Raw genomic sequence first — 24,504 nt, 5'->3', positions numbered from 1 at the left:
GTTACAAATTGGATACAAATTGTTACAAACAAGGAATAACAAGTTATTTTGACTGGTGGACGTGATCTGGAAGGGAATTTAGTTATTGCAAACCACCTAGAGGAGCCGAGGGACATTACAAGTATTGTTGGCGTGGAATTTGACCAGAACTTTCTATCTCCTGGGAAACTGCAGAAATGGAATACTATTATGTCTACAGAGGTCTACACACTAAAGGAGACAATAGATTTATCTATTGAAGAATGAAAAGGACTTGACGTAATGTTTTGTTCTTGAATAACAAGCCTCTGCAGAGGAATTAGAAGCTTTTGGAATTGGAACATTTGTGCAGGAGAGCAGGGGGGGAAAAAAAAAGGAGGAGAGAGATCAACAAGAACAACAAAAATAATAAGAATTGGACAAAGCTGGAAGTGGGAACATTTGGGACATCCAGATTTGACAGGTTTAAAGAAATAAAATTGGAGCTTTTACTCCTAGATATAAAAATCTGGATGGAAGAAATGGGCCTTTTTTGAGACAGACTCCTTCCAAGATTGGACATTCGAAATTAAAGAGGACTGGGAAAGGACTATGGTTTAGAGAGATGTGGGAACTCCAGGAAGACATCAGACGTCGAGGAACATTGGGAACGCAACCGAGAAAGGGGGGAGGGAAATTTGGAATCCAAAGGGTGTAAATTTTTTTTTTTTTTATCTTTCTTCTATTTTAATCTGTATTGCATATTAAAGGGGGGAACTCGCGGAAGGGAACAGGTCGATTTTAGGGGATGGGAAAATATTTTTAAAACTGAGTCAATGATAATAAGTTAAAATTTGGGATAAGAACTTGCTGAATTTTTTTTTGTTTATTTGTAAGATTGGAATACAGGAGGGGGAGGGGAGGGGAAGTCCCGAAAAGATGTTATTTGGAAAAAGATTTTAAAATTGGATGTTTTGGGTTTTTTATTTTTTTTCTTTTGTTGTAATTGGAAAATCTTAATAAATATCATTTAAAAAAAAAAAAACAAAGTTCTTTCCCCCAGCCTTGGAAGTTTCCAGGGAGTTAAGAATACAGAGCTGAAAGCTTGCACAAGCATGGTTTCCGTTTATCTGTCTTGGTTCCCTCCAGCATTGTGACATCTTTAGCAAAGCAAGAGAGTAAAACAAAAACAAACTGAGATCAAATTTAATTAGGAAGCCAATTTGCTCATGTTGTTTTTTGGGGTCAGGGCTGTGCTAAATATGCTTTTATCTTGTAATAATGGGTTGTTTGTATTCCCTGGTGTGAAGTGCACAGAACAATCATTCCACCTTTCCACCACTTTTTTGGGTGAGGAACAGAATTCAGAAACTACGTTCAGAAAGGATGCGTTCACAGTATACCTCTAAAGCACATTTAAAACACATTCTCTCCCACAAAGAATTCTGGACAATGTAGTTTACCCCTCACAGAACTACAGTTCCCAGCAAACCTTAGCAAATTTACACTGCCCAGAATTCGTTGAGGGAAGGAATGTACTTCAAATGTTCTGAAAAGGTATAATGCGGACAGAGTCCAAATGTGCATCCAATCCAGTAGGCTTGGTCCCAAACACAACCTTCTAGCCATCACCCTGTGTTGCTGCTGAACAGGCATTTAATAATATTGTGATGAGTTTGACTTCTAATCCCTATAATCCCAGCAACTGGGAAAATATACGGTAAATCAAGATATCTTTCTCATTAAGTGGTCACCTGGGGGATGGGCCATTAGGAGAGCCAAGGAAAGGGGCCTCTGTGCCGAAAGGAGTGGGGGTCCTCTTCCCTCTCTTGGATTGTTAGCGGGAGAAAAGCCAGAGTTTAGAATTGAAAAGTATGTGTAATGTGTCACCTGGGGGTAAAAAACTATGGGCTGAAGAGGCAGAGAAGAAACCGTGGCTGATTTATGCTTGATCAAAGCCTGTGGCTACTGGAGAAGCAAGACCCTTTTGGGATGTTAATGCTGTGAACACTTCCATCACAGGCTCATGTTGTATATTTGTAAATAAGCCATATATCATAAAGACACCACAGTCTCTGCTGTGGCTCATTTCCAGAAAGAAACACAAACCCTGGGTAAGCACCTGGAACCCCTAGAATCTCGCATGGCTCAGAGACTGGGGTGGCGTGTGACAATATATTGCTTTCATGGTTGCAGGCAATATATTTGTATGCTTCTCAATTTGTAATATTTTATGTACTGTGGCTTGCCGTTGTTTTATTGATTATAGTTTAGAAATTATTTATTGTAACTGTTGAGTGGATTTCTGATTAACTTTTCTATGTTGATATTTTTATTTTATAGTACTCTAGTAATTGTTGAATGTTGCTTTCTGATGTAGGTTGCTTATTTTAAAGTTTTGTTTTATTATCACATTTTTCTGTTGCATTAGATTGTTATAAGATGTACATTTTTTGTTTCTTCAGCTTGTAAACCGCCTTGACTATTGTAAGATAGAAAGACGGTATACAAATAAAAATGAAAAAATGATGACATTGCTTTCAATATATTGCTTTCTATCCTCCACTGATTCACGTACTCTTGAATGCAACTATTTATTTATTTATTTTATCCACTAAACTTTGTTTAATGACTTTTTTTGGTGGCAGATGAAGACATTCCTTTTCTCCCAGGTCTTTTAACATCTTTTAACATTTTGATGTTGCTTTAGAGTCATCTAATTTTAGTCTCTGTTTAAAACTGAGAGCAGTTAGGTTTAACTTGCAGGCTGGGTGGAGAGGTTTGCATAAGAACATCCCTAATGAGTATGACTAAAGGTCCAACATTCTGTTCTCGACAGTGACCAAACAGATGCCTTTAGGAAGCCCATAAAGCAAGACAAGAGTAGAAGATCTCACTCCCCAGTAACTGGTATTCAGAGGCACCACCTCTGATACTGGAGGTAGTACAAAGCCACCATGACTAGTAGCCCTTGGCAGTTTTAGCTTCTATGTATTTGTCTAAGCCTCCTTTAAAGGCACCATCTGATAGCAACTTATGGCAGCAGGTTCCATAAATAAATTGCACATGGTATGAAGATGTGCTTTCTTCTGCCTGCCCAGAATCTCCGGCCAATCAGGGGATGACCCTGAGTTCTAGTACTGTACCTAGTACCTAGGGAGAAAATCTTATATATTGGCCTATTAATCTCTATCAACCTTCTAAGCGCTAAGAAAGATTTCCCCACACATTTGATATAGGCATGCAAGAATACAGTTGTCTTGGTTGTACCGTTAAAGAATCAACCCTCTGTCCTGTTTACTTTTCTGAAATATGGCGGTATTGGATGTGATTCTGTTCTGCAGCATTACCTTGCATTTCCCACGTTTCCTTCTGAGAACATTTTTATGCTACCATCTGGTGTATTTCTGTTCCAATGGCCCTGGAGATGTTTGAATCAAATTTAAAAAATGGATTTCTCTTCTAAGAAGAATTGGCACAGGGCATGAAAATGTCAGTGCGATGTAAGATATGCTGCTGCCACCACCAAAAGAGATGTCCTGGCTCAGGATTTCAGATGGGCTGGCTTAACATGTCACTACTGCATCTGCTAAACGCTAGTAAAAGTCTGCTGCTGGAATGGCTAAAAAGAGGCAGAACACATTTATACCATAGTGCAGAGCTTCCCAATCTGTGTGTCGTGACATGTCAGTGTGTCAGTGTGTCAGGGTTAGCCCTAACCCTAACCCTAACCCTAACGCTCCCCACACTCCTCCAGGGGCTGGAAAAGGGTTAGTTTAACCCTGGTTGGCTAGTAAAACTGAATTACTGTGTCACAGAATGATGCATGTCTAAAAGGTGTGTCACCAACATGAAAAATTTGGAAAGCTCTGCCATAGTCTATATCCCTCCAGATTGTCATGGGCCCTGGGAGTGATGGACAGGACAGGACAGACCAGAGGAGTGACCTGGGGTGGGGGAATCCAGTGAGCTGGGAAGATACCTACCCAGATCAGAGAGCCTGAGGAAGAGAATCCTGGGGAAGGTCCCAGTGAAAGGCAGGTTTTCATCACCTTGTCCCATCTCCTCACCAGTCTTGCTGTGCTAAGTTGTGCCCACCCCTTTCCCAGAGTTGCAGAGGACCTGATTGTTATGTACTGAAGTTCTCATCCTGGGCCAGCAGGGGGATACTGTAGATAGTTTTCACTCAGGTCCACATATGCAAATAAGGGATTGAAAGTGACGTTCAGTGATTGGATAGTTACAGAAAATGGTTACTGTTGCGTTCTAGTGGAGCTCTATATAAGCAGGCTGGCTGAACCCTTCAGTTCAGTTCTGTTCCAGCCTGTGAATAAACAAGAGCTGTTTGAAGAATCGCTGTGTTGTCTGATATGTTCACCCACAACTTAACAGTGATATTGTTGGATCAACATCTTTGCTTGTGAAGGCATGGGTAGCACCTGCTGTGCCTCTAAAATACATCAAACCTATGTATCTCACTGACCTCAGACTGATGGCCCAGTTATTATTATTATTATTATTATTATTATTATTATTATGCCTTTCATCTGAGGATTCACAGGGTGGTTTACATTAGAAAAATACATATCATAGTCACAAACAAAAACAATAAACATCCACTTCCTGAGTTTCAAAGGCCATAGTTTGTTTAATTAGCCAAAGGCCTGGGACAAAAAAAATGCTTTTTGCCTGGCACCTAAAGATATGTAACAAAGGTGTCAGGCAAGCCTCCCTGGGGCATGTATTCCATAAACGGGGAGCCACCTCAGAAAAGGCCCATTCTCATGTTGCCACCCTCCAGACCTTGAATAAGGGCCTCAGATGATGATTGCTGGTTCCAGTCTGGTTCATATGGGGGGAGGCTTTTCAACTTTACAGTGACCTCACAGCTGGCACAAGGAATTAGTGGGAAATGAAGTCCTATTGGGGAAGGAAAAAATAATTTTACAATTACTATAGCAGCACACAGTTTCTCTCTGGAATTTGGCACCACAAGATGAAGTGAATGCCACCAACTTGGATGGCTTTAGAAGCGGCTTAGACAAATTCATGGAGAATAAAGCTATCAATGGCTACAAGACACAATGGCTGTATACTTCCAGTTTCAGAGTTGGTATGCCTCTGATTACCAGTTGCTGTGAATTACACATGGGAAGAGTGCTGTTGCACTCAGGTTCCACTTGCTTGTGGACTTCCCACAGGCATCTGGTTGACTACTATGAGAAAAGGATGCTAGACTAGAGGGGTCTTTGATCTGGTCCAGTACGGCTCCTCTTTTGTTCCTTTGCTCTACATGTTGCTACAGTAGAGTATAGGATAGGGCATGATCATAGCATACCACCACCCATATGCAAATTCTATCCAGGAATGCTGTTAATTAAATGAGGGGCTGCACGGTATGGGGGAACATTCTTTCTAGTCTCAGACATAGCTGTCAACGTTTCCCTTTTTTTAAAGGGAAATTCCCTCATTCCGAATAGGATTCCTTGCAAGAAAAGGGAAAAGTTGACAGCTTTGGCAGATTGTGCACAGTTAGAACACATTGGGAAGAACTCTACTGGTGGGAACCTTGAAGACAAAGCACTTTGCGCACATAGCCTGTTGTCAGTGTCCTTGGATCCCCAGATTTTGCTGGACTACCATAATCCCCAACCAGTTTAGCCAAGGGTGAGAGACGATGGGAATTGTATTGCAACATCTGGGGCCCCGAGGTTGAAGAGTCCTGGGGAAGACACAAGGGAACACGAGCACATTTCATTTAGTGCATCTGCTTTGGGGAAACTACCGGGTACATAGAATAAGCCAGGCTGTGTGTGAATGTACTATATATTTAAATGCTTGTTTAAGAAAGAATGCCAGTGGGAAATTTTTAAACAAACGAGCATGTTCCTTCTTCCGTTGCCTGTGGGAAACTAAGTTGGGATCTGAGTACTGTGAACAAGTAGTAATAAGATTGCTAATGGGAACTGTGTCTAATCCTATTAGTGGGATTTTTGAATAAAATACACTTTTAAACAACAGTAAGTTCCAACTGATGGATGTTGGCTGTTACATAACCTTGTTTAGTTACAACTCCCCCTTTAAACAAAAAACAAAAAACCTCTGCAGCTACGTAAGGTCAGAGTGATTTCAATAATATAGAAGGGTGGGGAAGTATTTGTTAAGGATTTCCATTTTAAAAAACAAGAACGGCTCCTTGGGTTGCCCACCACAGGAAGTTTGTAGGGCTGCAAAAATGAAATAAAGCACATTTTAAAATAAGGCATGAACTTCATATAAATGCACTAATATTCTAGTAGCCTTTGCAGCATATGAAGTGCTTTACTATTATTACATAGTTCACTTATATCTATTAGCACATAAGCCCCATTGCATTCAATGGAACTTACTCCCTGGTAAGAGGATAATAGAGCTAGAAGGTTTCTTCAGGGTAATCTAACCCTATCTGCTACAGATGCAGGAAATCCATTTTTACATCAACTTTGATTATCCACACCATACATTGAAAGCACACTTTAACATTCATTGTTTCCTCCAAAAGAATCATGGGAACTGCCCCTTGCAGAGCTTGAGAGCTCTGGTTTAAGCCTAGATGTTTTATGCTGGGTCAAGCTATAGGCACATCTAGGATTGTTCAGTGTTGTCTATCTTCCCAAGGAGAAGTTCTCCAAGGCTTCAGCCCATCCTAACTGAAGCCACCCAGTGCATCACTGGTGCAAATGTGAATATGAACAAAGGCTGAATCTTAACACACTACTTCCTGCGGTACATAAGTTCAGTGACCTTGTCCTGCTACTTGGGACAAGGACTCCAAAACAGTTCTGCAAACTTCACAGAAATTCAACAATGTGCCCATTGCTATTGCTAATAAAAGTAACTCCCCCTTGCTTCACACTGTGCAGTGTTAGTCAAAAACCATTTAAGGGGGTTTACCATGCCATTGACAAACCACTTAAACCATCAAGCTTGCATTTAAATGGGATTAGATCTGTTGATTGCATGGGTTAGTGGAAGTGCTGTGCATTATTAGTGCCAGTGGTTGGTGGATTGTAACCATAAAACCTTTGCTGGAAATTAAGGTAATCAACCACAGCCTGCTGCTCCAAGGTCGAATCCTGCTTAGCCTGATCCCCTGCAGAACTCCCAACATGACTGACGTGCTTCTGGCAAAGCAACATACTATAAGCAGAGACCAAGATGTCTTGATAGTCGAGGGAGGAAATCCAAATGGCATCCTCCCTCCATTAATTGGGAAGTTTTTCAGTGCAAACCCCATTAAACTGAAATCCTACACTATTGCACAGCCCACATTTCTTTCAAGACAGTGTTTTGACCCTCTTGCTTTTGCCTTTCAACTTATTTTTTATCAATCTCATTTGGGAGAAGTTTCCTCTTTTGAAATCAAATGTGACCACATTGCATTTTCTGGGAAATTGACTATTTACATGTATATTTAATTTAATAGCACTATGGTCACTGCTCCCAACTGCCTCAACAACACTTACATCTCATGCAAGCCATCCATCAACACATATAGTAGTTTCCCCCCCAGACAATCCTGAGAACTCACAGAGCTACAGCTCTGAGCAACCTTAACAAACTACAGGCCCCATTATTCTTTGGAGAGGGAGACATGCTTCAAATGCATTGTTAAACACCACCCTTCTCCACATCAGTGCAAGATTCCAGGGGTACCAGGCATGCCTACCCAGGCAGCGGCGTAGCATGGGGGTGCAGGGGGGGGCCAGCCGCACCGGGCGCAACATCTGGGGGTTAGGGTTAGGGGGCGCAAATCCACGGGTTAGGGGGCGCAAATTACTTGCCTTGCCCCGGGTGCTGACAACCCACGCTACGCCACTGTACCCAGGGTCTGTGTTTCCTTTTAGAAATGAGGCACAGAAGAGACTGCGGTGTCCTTACGATATATGGTTTATTTACACCTATATACAACCTGAGCCTGTGATGGAGGGGTTTGCAGCATTAAAACTCCCAGAGGTTCTTGCGTCTTCCATAGCCACAGCAGCTTTGGCATTATGCCAGCCATTGCTCTCAAATATTGCTCTCTGGCTCTCTCTCTCTCTCCAGACTAGTTTACTAACTCTGTTGCATAACTCCTAACCACAATCCATAAACTCTAACCTAAAATGCTAGCATTGTCTTTTTAAACTATCTTCTGTGGGGAGGGAGGGAGCCCACTCATTTGCAGGTGAGATTCATCTTTGATCCTTGCTGTTGTCTTAATGAGTCATTCCCAGGCCATCACCTCAAAAGGAAATTATCCTGACTTAATTAGTTTTTAACACTTGTTGATTCCCTAGGATGAAAGAGGTGTCTTGCACACAGTCTAACACATGAAGGTCTTGCTGAGAGTCTAACATGTGGGAACTGGACACACAGTTTTAACACACAAGCCTTATTGGTCCCAGCCACAAACTCATAGCAGTATGGGGTGTTGTTATGTCCTTTGTCACATACCAGCGTACTTTTACATCTGGCTGATCCTTAGACTAATGAGCCTTTCTGTCATCACTCTTTCCCCCCTTCGTTTCATAATACTGTAGTTATTACAAGGAGATTTCCAATATATACTACATATGCATGTTGCTCAATTCTGTCCCAAAACAGACTCTCTCTCTCTTTTAATGTCACAGATGGTTGAAATTCTTGGCTGATTCCAAGACAGCTCAAAGGACAGTTGACCGCCTCCAAAAAGTATTTGGGGGGGGGGGGAGAAATAAATGCTCCAAACAAAATTCCTCTAGAAGCATGTCTATGAAATTGAATGGAAACACATTTTCTTCGGGAAACAGGAGTACCCCCTCCCTACACTGGAGATGGGGAAGGTGGGCTGCTTTTGGGCCAAACAACTGGTTTACAGGCGGAAAGCGGGGAGGGGATAAAGGGAAAAAGCTCAGCCAATAGCGGCTTAGGAAATACTTTTGGCTTCCAGCGCTCATTTGCAACACATTCCTTTTGATCTGACACAGGGAGTGTAACACTGCCCCGTCCGCGAGCCTCCCTCAGCAGCCCACCCTTGGAGCGGGGTGCATGCTGGGAAACGTAGTTCCGCGCTGAGGCCCCGCCAGCTGGCAGCGGGAGGCAGGATCTCTCCGGCAGAGACTACATTGCCCATGGAGCCGGCGGGGACTATATAATCAGCCGCAGAGAGCCCGAGAAGTGCAGTAACCATGTGGATGTGCTGCTGAGCCAGCTCTTGGCTGAGGAGGGTTGGGAGCCGGAGCGGGGGCTAGCGAGCCTCCATCCCTCACGGAGCTCCTCGGCAGGGGCAACAGGGCTTCCTCCGGGAACATGGGATTACAAAGCGGCTCCTAACCCGCTCCAGCTCCAGGGCGAGCCGAGCCCTTTATGCAATCAGGTAAAAGGCAAAAGGCAGCGGGGGGCGGCAGTGACAAGAGACCAGAAGCAGCAGAAGTTGGCTTTTCCCCTCCAGGGGGAGGGGGAGGCTCAAAAGCCCAGGCTGGACTCGCCTTAGTTTGCAAGCTTCTCGTTGCAGCCCTTTACAAACCTCCTCCGGTGGGGGGGGGGGTTGGTTGGTATTTTTTAAAAAAAATTATTATTATTGGCTTGCCTTTCTTATTATCAGATCACCCTGATCCTGTTTATACAGGAGGGATTGTGGCTTCGGCGGCGGCGGGGAAAGAAGCAACAGATCAAATAAGGCTCCCTTTTCCTTCCTTTCTTGAATCCTAAATCCAGCGCCCCCCCCCAAACCGCCCAAGTTTGCAACTCTTGACAGCGACAGGAAGAAAAAAAAAATGCTGCTTGAATCATGTGGGGAAGGCATCGACCTCTCTTGAAAGGCGGCGTCCCCCGGCTTGTTAAAACTTCATGGCTACTGATGCAGCAAACTGATAAGGAGGCGGGTGTTAGAACGGGGATCCGAGAGGTGTGATTGTGTGTGTGCGGTTGGGGTTTGGGCGGAAAAAAGGGAGAGACGGGTTAAAACACGGGTGATTCCCAAAGGTCTCGGCAAGATGTTGCGGCTCGACATCCTCTCCCCTTCCGTTTTTAAACTCGCCTTCATTTCTTGGAAACACTGGCAGATTTCCCCCCTAGGATCTCTGCTGTCCTCTTAAGCGAGAGCCGAGCCTTCTCTAGCCTTCTGTAGGTCTGTTTTTTTGGCAGCAAACTTCTGACTTGTGGGGGAGCAACACGAGTTCCTAAGTTATTAACTTGATTGCTTTTGCATCAAACAGAGTGGAAGGAAGCTGACACAAATTGGCCCGAGTTAAGGTGGGAAGGGCATGTGGAAGGTTGCCTTTTGGAGTTTTAATGGGTTCATTTTTTTTTTTTTAAAAAAGGTTCTTAAAATTCCTTTCACTTTAGTTCAGGGCAAGGATTCCAAAACTGTGGTCCGTGGACCACTCATGAACTTCATTCAGATGGTCCACAGCACACCCACATTACAGATTCATATCGGTTTTTAAATTGTATTCTTACGGCTTTGTATGTGTCACGCATTGCATTGCAGTTTGAACTCTGTGGGATTCAAGGTATAAAACAAGCAATAAAAATACTGTTAAAAATCATACGGCGTCTAGCACAGTGCATAGCAGTTGCTGCAACAGGCAGAAAAATCATCAAGTGGTCGGCCAAGACCATCAGCAGTTTTCAAGTGCCCCATAGGAGGGGAAAGGTTTGGGAAGCACCTGCTTAGAGATTTAGGTGTCTAGTTTTTTTGGGGGGGTGGGAGGTTCTAATGCTGTGCAAGTCTGTCAGAATGATGACTTCTTAGGTAAAGCAAACAAAACACCCAGGTTGTGTTCACACGTGCAGTAGTCCATGGTGCAGTTCTCCTGTGGAGGTAGCTGAACAGTTGGGTACATGCAGTGTGCAGGAACAGAATGTTTGACGAAAAGGAGATATGTGTAGTCTTTAAGAGACCTGTTCCCTACACCTGCACCTGTTGGCAATGAATGAAACAATAGGTAAAATGAGAAATAATTGTCAGGTGGCGGAGTGTTTAATGTAGTGTTTAGTTTTTATTAATGAGGGTGCTGGAACTGGATACAAAATTCCAAATGCAGCTGCACCATATATTTACATAAGGGCATTATGATACTCACCATTTTATTTTCAGTCCTTTTATTAATAATACATAGCGAGGAATTGACAATGTTTACTGCCGCAGCACACCTTGATAGTTTAGATTGGAAGTGGTCTATAGATGTTTAAATAATACTTTCATTGAGCTTGCCACCAAGACCCCAAGATTTCTTTCCTGGAAAATTGCAGATAGATACCATCTGCATGTGTACATGCTTGTGTGCGCTTAATATATAACATACCTAAGTTTGTGAATGAGAGTGTGCATTACTTTATAGTTGCTTATATAAAACACCATTTGCTGTTCTGTTGCCCATTCAGCCAGCATGAAGTAATTCATTTAGAGCTCTTTGCATCTGTATAATTTGGTGTAATCTTGGCTACATTACTGTTCACCCTGACTCAGATTAAATAGCATTGGTACCAGTACAGATCCAGTTGACATTCCGGCACTGCAATTATTGTCCACGTAATGCTTTATGATCTGCTGCTTGTTTGTTTTGACCAGTTGCTGATGCATAAGTGCACCTGTCTTATCTAGTGACTGCCACTTCACCTTTAGTGACAGACTTTTTGGCAGTCTAAGTATGCACTGTTCAAGACCATCCAGTCTATCACACTTAGATCTAAAAGACTAGTGATACAGGACTTCCCTTTGCCCAAGGCATGCTGATTCTTCCTTAGCAAAGCGTTTCTCTCTCCCACCAATCAGTATTTCAGAATTCCATCTTTAATACTTCTTTCAGCTATTTTACCTAGCTGTTAGGCACCACAACACTTCGTTTGTCAAAAATAATTCCAGAATGGAACCAGGAAACGGCAGGCCTCTTGGGCCGTCTTCCAATTTGTAGGTAAAGAGACTGATGTTTGTAGTGATGATGTTCACTTGCACTTTATAGCTCTTGCACAGTTTGTTGCAACATCTGCACAACAACCCTATGAGTGTGGGTGTTCTGTTTTAAAGATGAGCAAGTTGTGGTTGAGGGAATTGCTGTGATCCTCTACCTTTATTGCTGTTCATAAGGCTTATTAAAGGGTGTCTCCATATATTCCAAGTATCCCTAAAATTGCTTGGATGATGGGGAGGAGTAGAGAAAGACTTCAATATAAGCAAAGCCAATATTTGCATGCATGGATTTGATGCTGATCAATATTCCACTTTAATCATTTGTAAATGTAATATTCTCTCTCTCCCCGCCTTCACTTTTTAGATCCTTGTGATAGGTGGAATAAGCTTCTCTTCCAAGAGTGGAGTCTACTTTCAGTGACCTTGCTAGATTTGTAGGCTGCACATTCAAATCAATGGGATATTGACTTGGTCAGTACTGCATCCTACCCGTTATTAATACAATCCCGTGCATGTCAATTTAGAAGGAAGCTCCATTGAGTTCCCTGTCTGAATTCATCACAATGAAGTCTCTAGCTGTTGATCACATTATGCTAAAAGACTGAACTATCACAAAGCAGGTTGAGTATAATGATAAAGGCTCAATTTCAACAGCCACATTACCGTGTTTGGTATAAAATGAGGTACCTTCCTTTGCAATTAGGAGTGGACAAGCATAGCCACTTTCTGTGGTGCCCTCTACATGTTGCTGGACTACAGCTCCCAGCAGCCCTCACCACTGGCCATGTTGGCTGGGGCTGATAGAAGATGGAGTCCCACGACATCTGTAGGAAGCACCATGTTGGCTTCTGCTGTACTAGAAGATGCATGTTAGGTGAAACTGGTGTATGTCATATCTTTCTTTCATTTTCAGAAGGAGAGGGAAAATACTATATTTGTGCTACAGTGGGGCTCTGAAAAGGTTTCATGCACCGTACCATTTAGGGCACTGTTCAGATTTCAAGGTGCTACCCTTGGGAGTGGGCAGAAGTAGGCTGTTGGGCGATTCAACAACTGACTTGACTTAATGGAGAGTTGGAGATGGTGGAGAGCAATTCTCGCTGAGAGTTGCTCTGTCACCTGCAAGCTGAGTCAGTGTTACGTTATTTTCCAAAGTGCTTCACGCACATTATGTTGTTGTTGTTTAGTCGTGTTCGACTCTTCGTGACCCTATGGACCAGAGCACACGAGGCACTCCTGTATTCCACTGCCTCCCACAGCTTGGTCAAACTTTATGTTCGTATCTTCGAGAACACTGTCCAACTATCTCGTCCTCTGTCGTCCCCTTCTCCTTGTGCCCTCCATCTTTCCCAACATCAGGGTCTTTTCCAGGGAGTCTTCTCTTCTCATGAGGTGGCCAAAGTATTGGAGCCTCAGCTTCAGGTTCTGTCCTTCCAGTGAGCACTCAGGGCTGGATAGGTTTGATCTTCTTGCAGTCCATGGGACTCTCAAGAGTCTCCTCCAGCACCATAATTCAAAAGCATCAATTCTTTGGCGATCAGCCTTCTTTATGGTCCAGCTCTCACTTCCATACATCACTACTGGGAAAACCATAGCTTTAACTATAGGGACCTTTGTTGGCAATGTGATGGCTCTGTTTTTTAAGATGCTGTCTAGGTTTGTCATTGCTTTTCTCCCAAGAAGCAACCCTGGAAGGTAGGGCTTGCTTACTTGTAAGGCAAATGAGTCTGTGGTCCCATAATACAGATAGGAGACTGAAAGGTAGCAATTTCCTGGCAGCCACCTGGTTAGTTCACAGGGTTAAAGTGATCCCTAGGTACATGGTGTCAGATAAATTCCAAAAGAACTATTAAAGTTGTATCTCAGCTGGGCAAAGAGGCTGTTACTTTGAATATTGCCAGAACTTCTGAATTGCTGTTTTTCCTTTTTGAACCCTCCCTCAGCCCTCACCCTCCATGGTGCCTTTTTAAGAATGTGCAGTCTTGTGCTAGGATAGGCCTCTTTAACAGTCATTTGAGAGTGCATTGTCCCTTCTCTCAAGCTTTTAAGAATACTTGATACATAAGTTAAAGGATGTATTATATAAACACACATGAATGTTGTTGCAGATTTGGCTGTAGATGGTCTTAAATGGTCAAAAGATGGGCAGTTGCAGCTGGCTAGTTCTGAGGGTCTTGGTAACTAGTCTAACAGTCTAAATATTTAGTTGTTTCCTGGACTACAATAACTGGGCTTGAGGAGGGAAAAAAGCCACATACTTCTCAATTGTGTGTTCTTTAGCTTCCTGTTGACTTCTTTTTAAAGACTAATCAGACACTGCTCAGAATATTTTGTTGCTGGAGCCAGAAAGCACAAAAAAGTCCCCACCTGTAACAGGAATAATAATAATAATATTATAATAATACATTAAATTGATCAGTGTAGTACTCCTCTAATAGGTCTCCAAAATTTACAGCAGTATGCTGCCTGGTGAGAAGACTGGTACTACTGGTAATTGTTAGAGACTTTTATTTGTGTCTGCATGTTAGGAACATGGGAAGCTTCCATCTACCGAGTCAGACTACAGATCCCTTTTGCCTAGTTTCGTCTACACCGATTGGCAGCAGCTATCTCAGGCAGGGGTCTATCCCAGGCCAATCTGGAGATGCCAAGGCCTGGATTGAACTGGGACTGCCACCTTCTGCATGCAAAGCATGGGCACCCAGTGTGGTTAGGTGAGAAACATAAATTCGGTTATTACAAACGTTCTGAGGCCCATAGGTGATGCTCATGTAATTGTAGCAGGAGACAGACAGTTAGGTGGTAGCTACCACGCAGAATTCTCACGTAGACATGGACAGCATGAAATTCCTGGGAGTGGGTATTGTCTAATGGAGCAACAAGTACATCAAGTGTTTCTTCTCTGCTGAAATCTCATTGGTGAGGTATAAGCAGGAGAGTGAAGGTGCAATAAAAGCAGGAAATTAGGATGCGTGTGAGGAGGCAAGTGGAGCTTTGAGATGGATACAGCTTTTTATTCACTTCAGCCGAGCGAGCTTGGCTTAGGACTTTGTATGGAATCCTAGCTAAAAGCCAAGGGTCTCCACAAAAGAAAAGCAACGAATCCTAAGCCATTCGATTTGTTCCCAAGTATTTGCTTAAGAGGTGTTCCCTCAGGTTGACAGTGGGCCTTGAGGGCAATTGCTTTCCTACCTGGGTGCCTGAGAAGCTAGACCAACTGGTATGTATCTTCTGTAATCAGTTTTATCGGCTCTGTGAGGAGCCCTCCCACCCTGCTCTGAGTGAAAGTGTAGGCTGTACTCCTTTTTTCAAGGCGCACTTGTATTGCAAGAATTGTAGATTCGTGCCCGGCAATTGAATTTGCAACAGTTAATAAACCAGAGAGGAGTTAAGTGCTTGTGATTTGGATAGCATATAGCTGAAACTGTATATAGATAGAGCTGTTTCAATTAGTTATCTAAAGCCATGAATAGGCACCCCTTTTTGCAACTGCAAGGTAGCCCAGTTAATATTTTCTCCTAGCATCCCATCTTCCTCTTTGCCCAGTCACTCATGAGTTGGGAGACAGGTTTGTTGTTTCTGGGCAGAAGCAATGTTCCTGAATGCCCTGCCTCTGTTAGTTGTAGTGTGGGTTGTGCCAGGGAAACTTGAGGCAAATGTTCCCACTCTCTCAGGATGATGGGGAGATAGATGCTTCATGGGACTTCCCTATTCTGAGGGCATATAGTAATGGATACCTTTAGTAAAGTGATTTGATTTTTCAAAGCACGTTTCAGCTCCTCCTGTGGCATCCTATTGCACAGTCTGAGAAATGCTGATTGAGAGTCTTGGTGAGGTTGCTGTATAGTCAGATGAGCTAATTTGAGATGGGTAGCTTGCCAAACTGAAGTCTTCTACACACCAGAAATTACATCCAAGATGGCATTCTTTTTGGATGCTGGACAAGGCAACTAATTACTCTGCTTGCTTGAATGCCAAGCCTATCATAGAAGAATACAACTTGGTGTGTACCTGCCATTCTTCTTGGCAACCTCAGGGGGGAAACTGAACTGGAGCAATCTGTCCTGGTATTCATTCCATGATAAAACCTTAAGGTGCGTTAGATGGAGAGAGTGCATGTGGTTGACCCACAACTCTGAATAGTGAAGAATCAGTTAGCCTCACTCATAACCCTTGCAGCTGGCAAAAGGGTGCAGTATCACAGACAATAAATGGACAACATCAACGGGCTCCTTTTGTTTCTGTTTGCGGGTGAGCTGGGTTTAATCTGACCCGGATCTCAGCCTTGGAACTCCTCTTTTGACTCGTTTTCCCACTGCCACCGAGCATATACAAAGTGTCTTTCTCTCCCTGCTGAGTAATGCCATGACTAGTTCCCTTCATGTTGGAATTGCAGGTTCAACAAGCTTAAACTCCAGGTACCGCCACCTTTATTTGTTTCTAAAGCATCACAGTGAATGGGAAGGGGGATGTGGTCTCCACTGCAAAGTAAAACGCAGCTGGGCATGGGAAGGCTTTGAGAGTGTCTGACGTATATTTCCCACCCTCCCTGGAATCCCTTTACAGACAGTTATAGCTGAACTAACTTTCCCGGCAGTAAGTGTTTGCTGGAATGCATTTGCTGTGCCACAAGATGAGCTAAAGGGTGCCTTGGAAAAAGTAAGGTACCAACTTGAGCGTTCCGCCAGCTGCACCAGAGACAGCCCCTGTGTAGCATCACTCTTCTCTTATGCCAATAGATAAGAAGTATGCTTGTGCCTGGACTGGAGGCTCCAGCAGGCGCAAAATTCTGTGGCTAGATTTTTGATGGGGACAGACTAGTGCTAGCACATAACACTGGGGCTCAAAACTTTGCACTGGCTGCCGCTTGTATGCTACTGGGGCAGGCTCAAGGTTCTTGTATGTATTTATTTGCAAGGCCCTTAACAATTGGGGTCCAGGATACTCAATGACTGCCTAGTCTCTTATATTCCCAGCCTAATCCCTGAAATCTTCAGGTGAATGACTGTTAGTGGTCCCGTGTGGCTTAGATGCATGGCTCGTATCCCACCAGGAGCTGCACATTTAGTATTGTGAGCTCAATTTTATGGAACTGACTTCCAGTTAAGTTGCAGCTTCCTCTGTGCAGAACTTCTGTGGCCTGCTGAAGACTCTTTAAATATCCCAGCAAGCATTTTAATTGAAGTGTGGGTTTATAGTTTCAACTGCCATTTGCTTTTTGTATTGTATCCTTGTAAATCACGCAGGGGTGACTGCAGTTAAGTGGTACATAGATTGTTTAAATAGATAAAAGAAATACATCATGCAAAGGATGACAGCACGCGAGATTTTTTGACTGCTGCCTTTGTTAAAGGTGCAGGGGACTCTGAGGCATCACCACTGTCCAAAAAGCATAGTCCTCCTTCAGAACCTTATCTGCCCTGACAAAAGGCGGGTAGGGTGCCAGATGACGATAATAAATGGATTACTCCATAGTGGTAAGGGACGCGGGTGGCGCTGTGGGTTAAACCACAGAGCCTAGGACTTGCCGATCAGAAGGTCGGCGGTTCGAATCCCCGGGACAGGGTGAGCTCCCGTCGCTTGGTCCCTGCTCCTGCCAACATAGCAGTTCAAAAGCACATCAAAGTGTAAGTAAATAAATAGGTACCACTCCAGCAGGAAGGTAAATGGCATTTCCGTGCGCTGCTCTGGTTCGCCAGAAGCGGCTTAGTCATGCTGGTCACATGACCCGGAAGCTGCACGCCGGCTCCCTCGGCCGATAAAGCGAGATGAGCACCACAACCCCAGAGTCAGTCACGACTGGACCTAATGCTCAGGGGTCCCTTTACCTTTTACCACAGTGGTAAGAAAGATGTCTGCTCATTTTTCTTGGACCAAGTTGAGAAAAGGCTTGTGTGTGAGCATAAGATTAAAGAGTTCATCCAGCCACCCCACCAATGTACTACAAGGGATCACAAGATAAATGCTGGTTTTAGGGGGCAGAAAGCTCCAGTTTCTATGAAGGTTGACATGCAGCACCTGAGTACTTGGCAAAATGCTTGGAGCACATCTCTGAATGATTGGGTTGATCGTGGAAGCTGCTGGTAGCAAGAGTACTATTTCCTTTATACTGGATGTCAGTTCTGTTATTATTCCAGGCATGGCTTCTCTGTTCTGAAAGCTAATCTTCAGGTATTGACAAGCTTGCAAGTTCTAAATAAGGAATTGTCCCTGTGACTACAAAATGTGCATTATCTTGACTCCTGTTTTCTGCTTAGTTGGTGGTGTCTGTGGCTGAGACTCACAGGTACTGACAATTAGTGCCGGAGCACATGCTAAAAATACTTGATGTGGCAAGGCATTATGTACACTGAACTTCTCATCATAGAAAAACTTGTTAACTACAGAAAAAGTTGGACTGAGGGGAAAAGATTCAATGTGTGGGGAGCAAAACCAGTGTTAGTTCTAGTAGTGAGGCTACGCAAAGCAGCTCACCGATTTTTTAAAAGTAATCTTTGTTTTAAAACTTACTCAAATGTTTATTTAAATGACTGAAATTATAGGACTTCGGAGCACCTAAGGCAGGTCTGCACCCTTGCTTCATCATGTATGATAGTCTACTGGGGCTCAGTAGCCAAGTTTTGGTTTTTGCTTCTTCATTTTTAAAAGATGCCACACAAAAATTCCCACCACAAAAAGATGTCACACAAAAACCCCCTCTTGGAACTGGGTAGGCTCTCTAAGGAGCTAATAGTAGGATGCGCCATATAAAACACACAAAAAAGGTGTTGGGTTATCTACTTCTCAGTTTTTGAAAAGCATTTTCTTTTCCTTGTGTGCGAATCTGTGGGCTGCATTTTTACCACACCTTGTTTAAAAGATAGATGTGCCGTCGGGGCCCAACAACAGTTTCATGTGCATCAAGGTTGGGCCAGGACCTGTACCCCTAGTTGTCTATCTTTGGCCTAAACCAAGCAACCTGCCGCATGGAAGAGATGAAAAACTCTTGTCAGAGCCTGACCATCCCAACGGTCCTTGGCTAGTCCAGCCTAGAATGGGGTCCCTCAGGTTGCAGATACCCTATCTGAAGATGGGTACTTATGTTTTCAGTGAAAGAGACTGTATTAAGATTTCTGTTTGTATGAGGTTAGGACCCAAAGACAGAGAAGTGTATAGCTTGTATGCCTTGGGACTGAGTTTGGCCTAGCGGGAGAAGAGTGAGTATCCTGGTTGGGAGCAGTGGGATGACGCCCTTTGTATATCTCTGAGGGGCAGGCAGCTTAAAATGATTTGAGATTCTAGGACTCTTTGTTTGCTTCGCTTTCTGGTAGCTTTAGATTTGGACATGTCTGGTTCACTGAGTGAATCAAGGGATGAAGGGAAGTAAAATCTATCAGTTTGGGAACATTTGTGCTGAGTTCTAAAATGTGTCCTTTCCTTCCGATTTGCTAAAAGGTGCTGGGGAGGAAAGGCAATGTAGCTGGTTAGATCCTATCCATGGAATCTCTCTGGTTCTGGCATACATTTGAATGAGTAAAATTATTGGCAGGGATATTGGCACAAACTTTCAGCTGGTATATCCCTATAAATCTTTCATTTGGCAGTCAGCTGGCTCATGAAGACACACCTGTTTAAACAAGCATTCTCCTGATCTTAACCTTGTGATCTAATTGCTGTTTTATCTGCTTTCTTATGTTGTTTTAATAGACTTGTTTTATTAGACCTCTTAATCATGGATGTTTTAAATGTTTTGATGAAATTTCATTGTGTGTGGATATGTTTTTGTAATTGGTTTTACACTTGTAAGCCTTCAGTTTATTGCAATTAAGCTGTATTAAGAATTTGTGCTGCTGCATGCTGGGACTGCTAGGCTTCAAGCACCCCGAGGATGTGTTGCAGTTGCATTGAGGGCAGATTAACGTGTCTGCAACTGCTTCTCAGGACCCCAAGTTATTTACCATGCCTTAGCGTGCTTGCATGCATGACCTCAGTGAGCCTACAAGCCAACATGTTGTGCAAGTTACTTTTGCAGGCAGAGTTTTTTTCTGGGGAGGATGCAGGGGGTGCATACCCCTAAACATTTTGTGAATCTTAGTAGGAAAATGAGAGTACCCCTAAACATTTTTTTCCTTAAGAAAAAAGCACTGTTTGCAGGTAATGTACGGCAAGAGAGATGGCTCTCATCCCTGCCAACAAATAGCTCATGAAAGGCAGAGGACCTTATGAATTGAAGATCATGGGTTATTGTGTAAAAATAGGATTGCTGTTGCATCAGTGCAGGTTTAATGTTATAAAATTGGTGTTTAAGTGGAATGTTTTTATATGCTGGATTAGAATTGCTAGCGCACAATAACTTGAGCTGAAAAGCCAGCCATTTATAGCAGATAAAGCAGTGTTGCATTTTTTAAATCCCAGATTGCACTGTGTAAGCTGAATCTGCTCATATTGGATTGCAAAAAAGGGCTGTGTTTGGGCCTCCTAAATTGCAATAGCAGTTCTCTTCTGTTCACTGCAGGGCAGATCCCTGTTATTTGGAACTGAGAGGGACGCACACGAAATTACAGAAGTGTTCTCTTTTTCCTGAAAGCCATCTGTGCGATATGACTGCTTCCTTTGACTGGGTGAAGTATCAGTCAAGGCACAGACAAGTGTATCTTATGAAAGTTAGAGGTCTGTCCCCTTAATGTGGAATATATTGCAAGGGAAGGCACCTAACATTTGGGATCCTGTATTAGCATTTGCATGCATTCAGATCATATTCCTCAATGTACACTAATCTATCCTATCTAGTGCTATGTGGACTTCAGCCCAAAGTCTTTAAAAACTCTTTCGATGCTGAGCTAGGCCTCTCCCAGTAAGTTGTACTGTGAAACTTGGGTCTGAGCCTAAGGGATCCTCCAATTGTGGCTGGCCTTGGTAGCCAACTATGGCTAGTAACTAATGCGGCTGTGGTTTATCTTTTCATGCTTCCCAGAGGCAAAATAAACATGTTCCTCTTCTGGCTACTTGAAAACCTGTTACTCTTTGCAAAGAGCTAAGCTGTATTGCAAAATGCCGTTACACAATATCCTTGCGTGATCAATGAAGGGTGCTCTATCAACATTAGAAATCTCATTTCAGATCGGGAGAACTCAGCCCTGTATCCGATACTGGCTGGCTCAAAGGAAACTGGTCTGCACAAAACTGGGTTGAAGAAGGGCTTGCTTCTTCACTAGCAAGTGCCACGCTCTACCTCTCACAACTGTGGCTTGGGAAACCTTCTTTGTGTCAGATGGCTGAGCAAGTTAGCTATTAATGGAGTCTGAAAGCTGGGTTTCTGGAAACAAATTCCTTCCTTTAGTATAATGCCAAAATTGCTATCTGCCGTAATTCTGTCCACAGTTGCTCCTAGTTAGTTAGGGCCCTCCAAATGTTACTCATCCTCTGCACAGGGCTTCCTAGCCTGGTAGACAACTCCCATCATCTCTGCCCGTTGGCCATACTGAAGAGAAGTGATGGAACCTATCCGTCACTTTCCAGGACTCAAGAAGTAGTGTGAAAAATAGGTAACTGAGCTGAATTCCCATTATGGTATTGGTCCATAATTTGGTGGTGGTTTTGTCAATCCTCCCTTAGCCCATTCCTCAGTTGTGCTGAATTTCATCCTTTCACCTGCTAGCTTGCCCCACTTAATTTGTTCTGGTTAGTTAGGAAGAAGTCAAGAAAAATCGCTGTGTGACAGATTGTGCAGTCGCTTCACACTTGAAGGGGCAGCTACTGCTTTTTAAATGGGCTTAAACTGTTGGGGGAAAAGCTTCATATGTACTGCATAGAGCGCTGAATGGAGTCATGCCTCATCTACACGCTAGAGATTGTGCCTTCATTATCAGTGCCGCCCACAAACAGACTTTGAAGCATTTTAGCGCTAAGTCCTCCCTCCTATAGCTAAGGTCTTTTCTCATTTAAGGGCCGTCCCCTGAGAAAATGAGTCTGTGGGGAGGTATTACGTATAACTTCTAGTCAACTTCGCAGGGCTTCACTTGGTTCAGGAGAGTTAACACTTGTGTATCAATAAGTGTAAAAAAAAAAGGAGAGGCTGTAAGTCTCTTTTAAAATGTGGTTGTTTTTTGTGGAGTGTTATTGGGTTGTTTTTATTTTGATTATATACATTGTGGTTTTATATTTTGATTTTGTTCTGTGAACCGCCCTGAGACTTCCGGATGTAGGGTGGTATATAGATTCAATCAATAAAATAATAATAATAATAATAATAATAATAATAATAATATAATTCCATCCTTATATCCCTTAAATACAATGCCCTGTCTTCAACAGGTGAAAGAAATAAAATAAAGAGGAAATCAGGTGGTCCATTTCAGAGCTGCGACAGAGAATGCCTTTCTCCTTATTCCCATTGAGAAGACCTCAGAAAACTCAGGGTCACCCAATGAAATTAGCTGTAGGTTTAGGACTGGTAATTTATTCACACAGGACCCTATTAACTTAGGGTGCTCGCTCCCACAAGATGGTAGCTTACTAGCTCAGATAGTTATTAACTGGTCTTTTCCTATCTCAAAGCTATCAGCCATGCTAGTTGTATGTAATGTTGACATTCAGATGCAGTGTATCCCTTAGTACCAGATGCTTGGAGGGTGAGGAAGCAGAGATGGCCGCCATGGAGGCATGCTGGTCTTGAGGATCTGGCAAGACAAACCTGCTGTTAATTCTTTTAAAAATTATTACTTCCCCTGACCCAGTCAGAATGGTAAGAATTGCATCTGGACAGAAGGCAAGCAATTAATAGGTTTATATCTTTTATGTTTTAAGTATCAAATTCTGTAGCACTGGTTGGGAGCCTGGTGCCCTGCAGATCAGACCCAACCGTCATGGCTAGTGATCAGGAATGATGGGAATTGTAATCCAACGACATATGCAGGGCACTGGGTTCTCCACCCCTGTCCCACAGAGACAAAAGCCCTGGTTAGGCATTCATTTAAAGCCACGTGGTGTGAAAGTGAGGAAGGGGCAAGGAAATGCATACCAGCCCTTTCCCAATGCATTATGTTGAGTCATGAGACCCCTTTTTGTCTAGAATGTGTTGCTGGATGGCTGGAACTAGAAGATTGTTGTTTATCTTTTAAAACCAAATATACAAATTGGTTCATATTAGCATTTTGAATTGTAAATACAGTAACTGTGAAAGCTAATTCTAAGCGTGATTTGTAGTGCTTTCAGGGAAGATATCTCTCTCAAAGGCTTTTAATAGTAACTGTATGTATCTGAAAGCAAAAAAACAAAACAACAACCTACCTCTAACTGATCATGTTGAGGACCAAGTTGTCGGTATGTGTTCATTTCAAGGGTATTGTGGAAGATGGAAGATATATTAAGAAATGGTGTGGATTGACAAACTCTAACTGTAGATTAAGGACTGTTACGTGCCTTAACGTTTAAAATTCATTGATGTTGTAATGTGGCTCAAACAAGAATGTGATGTGGTACACAGAATTTCCAAAAAGCTGCAGCCCCTTGCATTGTATATATGTGCAGAGAAATGCATGAATCTCTGCTATAAGCTGTGAAGCAGCCTTAGTGAACAAGGTTAAAAGCTGTCTCCCTTTGAAGATGCCTTTTATAGAACCATACATATGACTTAATATAAAGATTAGCAAGAACCTCATTTTATCTTTTCCTGAGTGAAGGGTTTATGTGAGTCTGCATTCAGAACTGTCAAGCAGAATGGAAACTTTTTTAAAAAAACTATATCTAGGTATGGTGAATAGTAGAATTACTTCACCATTTTAAGTCATGGCATGGAAGGTATCTGGTGCAATACTTCATTATTATTATTATTTTACTTTATTATTAAAAAATTGTAAGAAATTCTCTTAAGTAGATTACAAAAAAACAAAACAAAAAAGCCTTGTGGAATTTACTCTGTCTTGTATCACAACTTTCTCATTATGGGATTTTATATGCACGGTGCATTTCATCCAATTATGGGCAAAGAGTGTGTACATTGCTGGCTTATAAACTGTCCATCGTTTTAATGCAACTCTGGAATTCAGCCAAGAATTTGACAATTCAAATCTAGGTGGAAGATTTGACAGGCAGGGCTTAGTGGAATCAGACACTTGGCTACTTTTCTTGGGCTCTGTGCCTTTAGAGTTGGCTTCAAGAGCTCATTTGGAATTTGTCTTCTGTGACCTAAAATAACCTGTTAGATCCTTTGGTTATTGTTCATACAGTAAAGATTAAATGGACTATAATTCATTGAAGTTGTCCCATTGGTGCAAGGACTTCCACCTCTGCTGTGGAACTTCCTTTCCCTGTCACCCCCACATTTCCCCACAAATCTGTTCTGTGGTTTCCTCCTCAGGAAAGTCCTTGCTCTAATTCATGGGTAGGCAAACTAAGGCCTGGGGGTCTGGATCCGGCCCAATCATCTTCTAAATCTGGCCCGCGGATGGTTCAGGAATCAGTGTGTTTTTACATGAGTAGAATGTGTGCTTTTATTGAAAATGCATCTCTGGGTTATTTGTGGGGCATAGGAATTTGTTCATTTTTTCCTTCAAAATATAGTCTGCCCCCCCCCCAAGGTCTGAGGGAGAGTGGACTGGCCCCCTGCTGAAAAAGTTTGCTGACCCCTGCTCTAAATGGATGCTTTCGCTGAA

The 24,504-nt window shown here is 42.9% G+C and overlaps 1 protein-coding gene across 8 annotated transcripts in view; it reads left to right on the top strand.

Moving 5' to 3' along the window:
* The first annotated feature begins 9,129 nt into the window (after positions 1-9,129).
* The window catches only part of ITPR1 (inositol 1,4,5-trisphosphate receptor type 1), a 224,352-nt gene continuing 208,977 nt past the window's right edge, over positions 9,130-24,504 (top strand). For 7 of the 8 annotated variants that reach the window (XM_079957524.1, XM_079957519.1, XM_079957521.1 and 4 more), the window contains exon 1: positions 9,130-9,334. The gene's annotated coding sequence lies outside the window, so the exon portion shown is untranslated. Of the gene's footprint in view, positions 9,335-12,236; positions 12,344-24,504 lie in introns of all 8 variants that reach the window. The other variant, XM_079957518.1, reaches the window with a different exon arrangement.

The sequence above is a fragment of the Podarcis cretensis genome (assembly GCF_951804945.1).
Source record: "Podarcis cretensis genome assembly, chromosome: 2".
In the NCBI taxonomy this organism is placed as follows: Eukaryota; Metazoa; Chordata; class Lepidosauria; order Squamata; family Lacertidae; genus Podarcis; species Podarcis cretensis.
The sequence above is the reverse complement of the archived record's forward strand: the minus strand, read 5'-3'. Positions and strand labels throughout refer to the sequence as shown.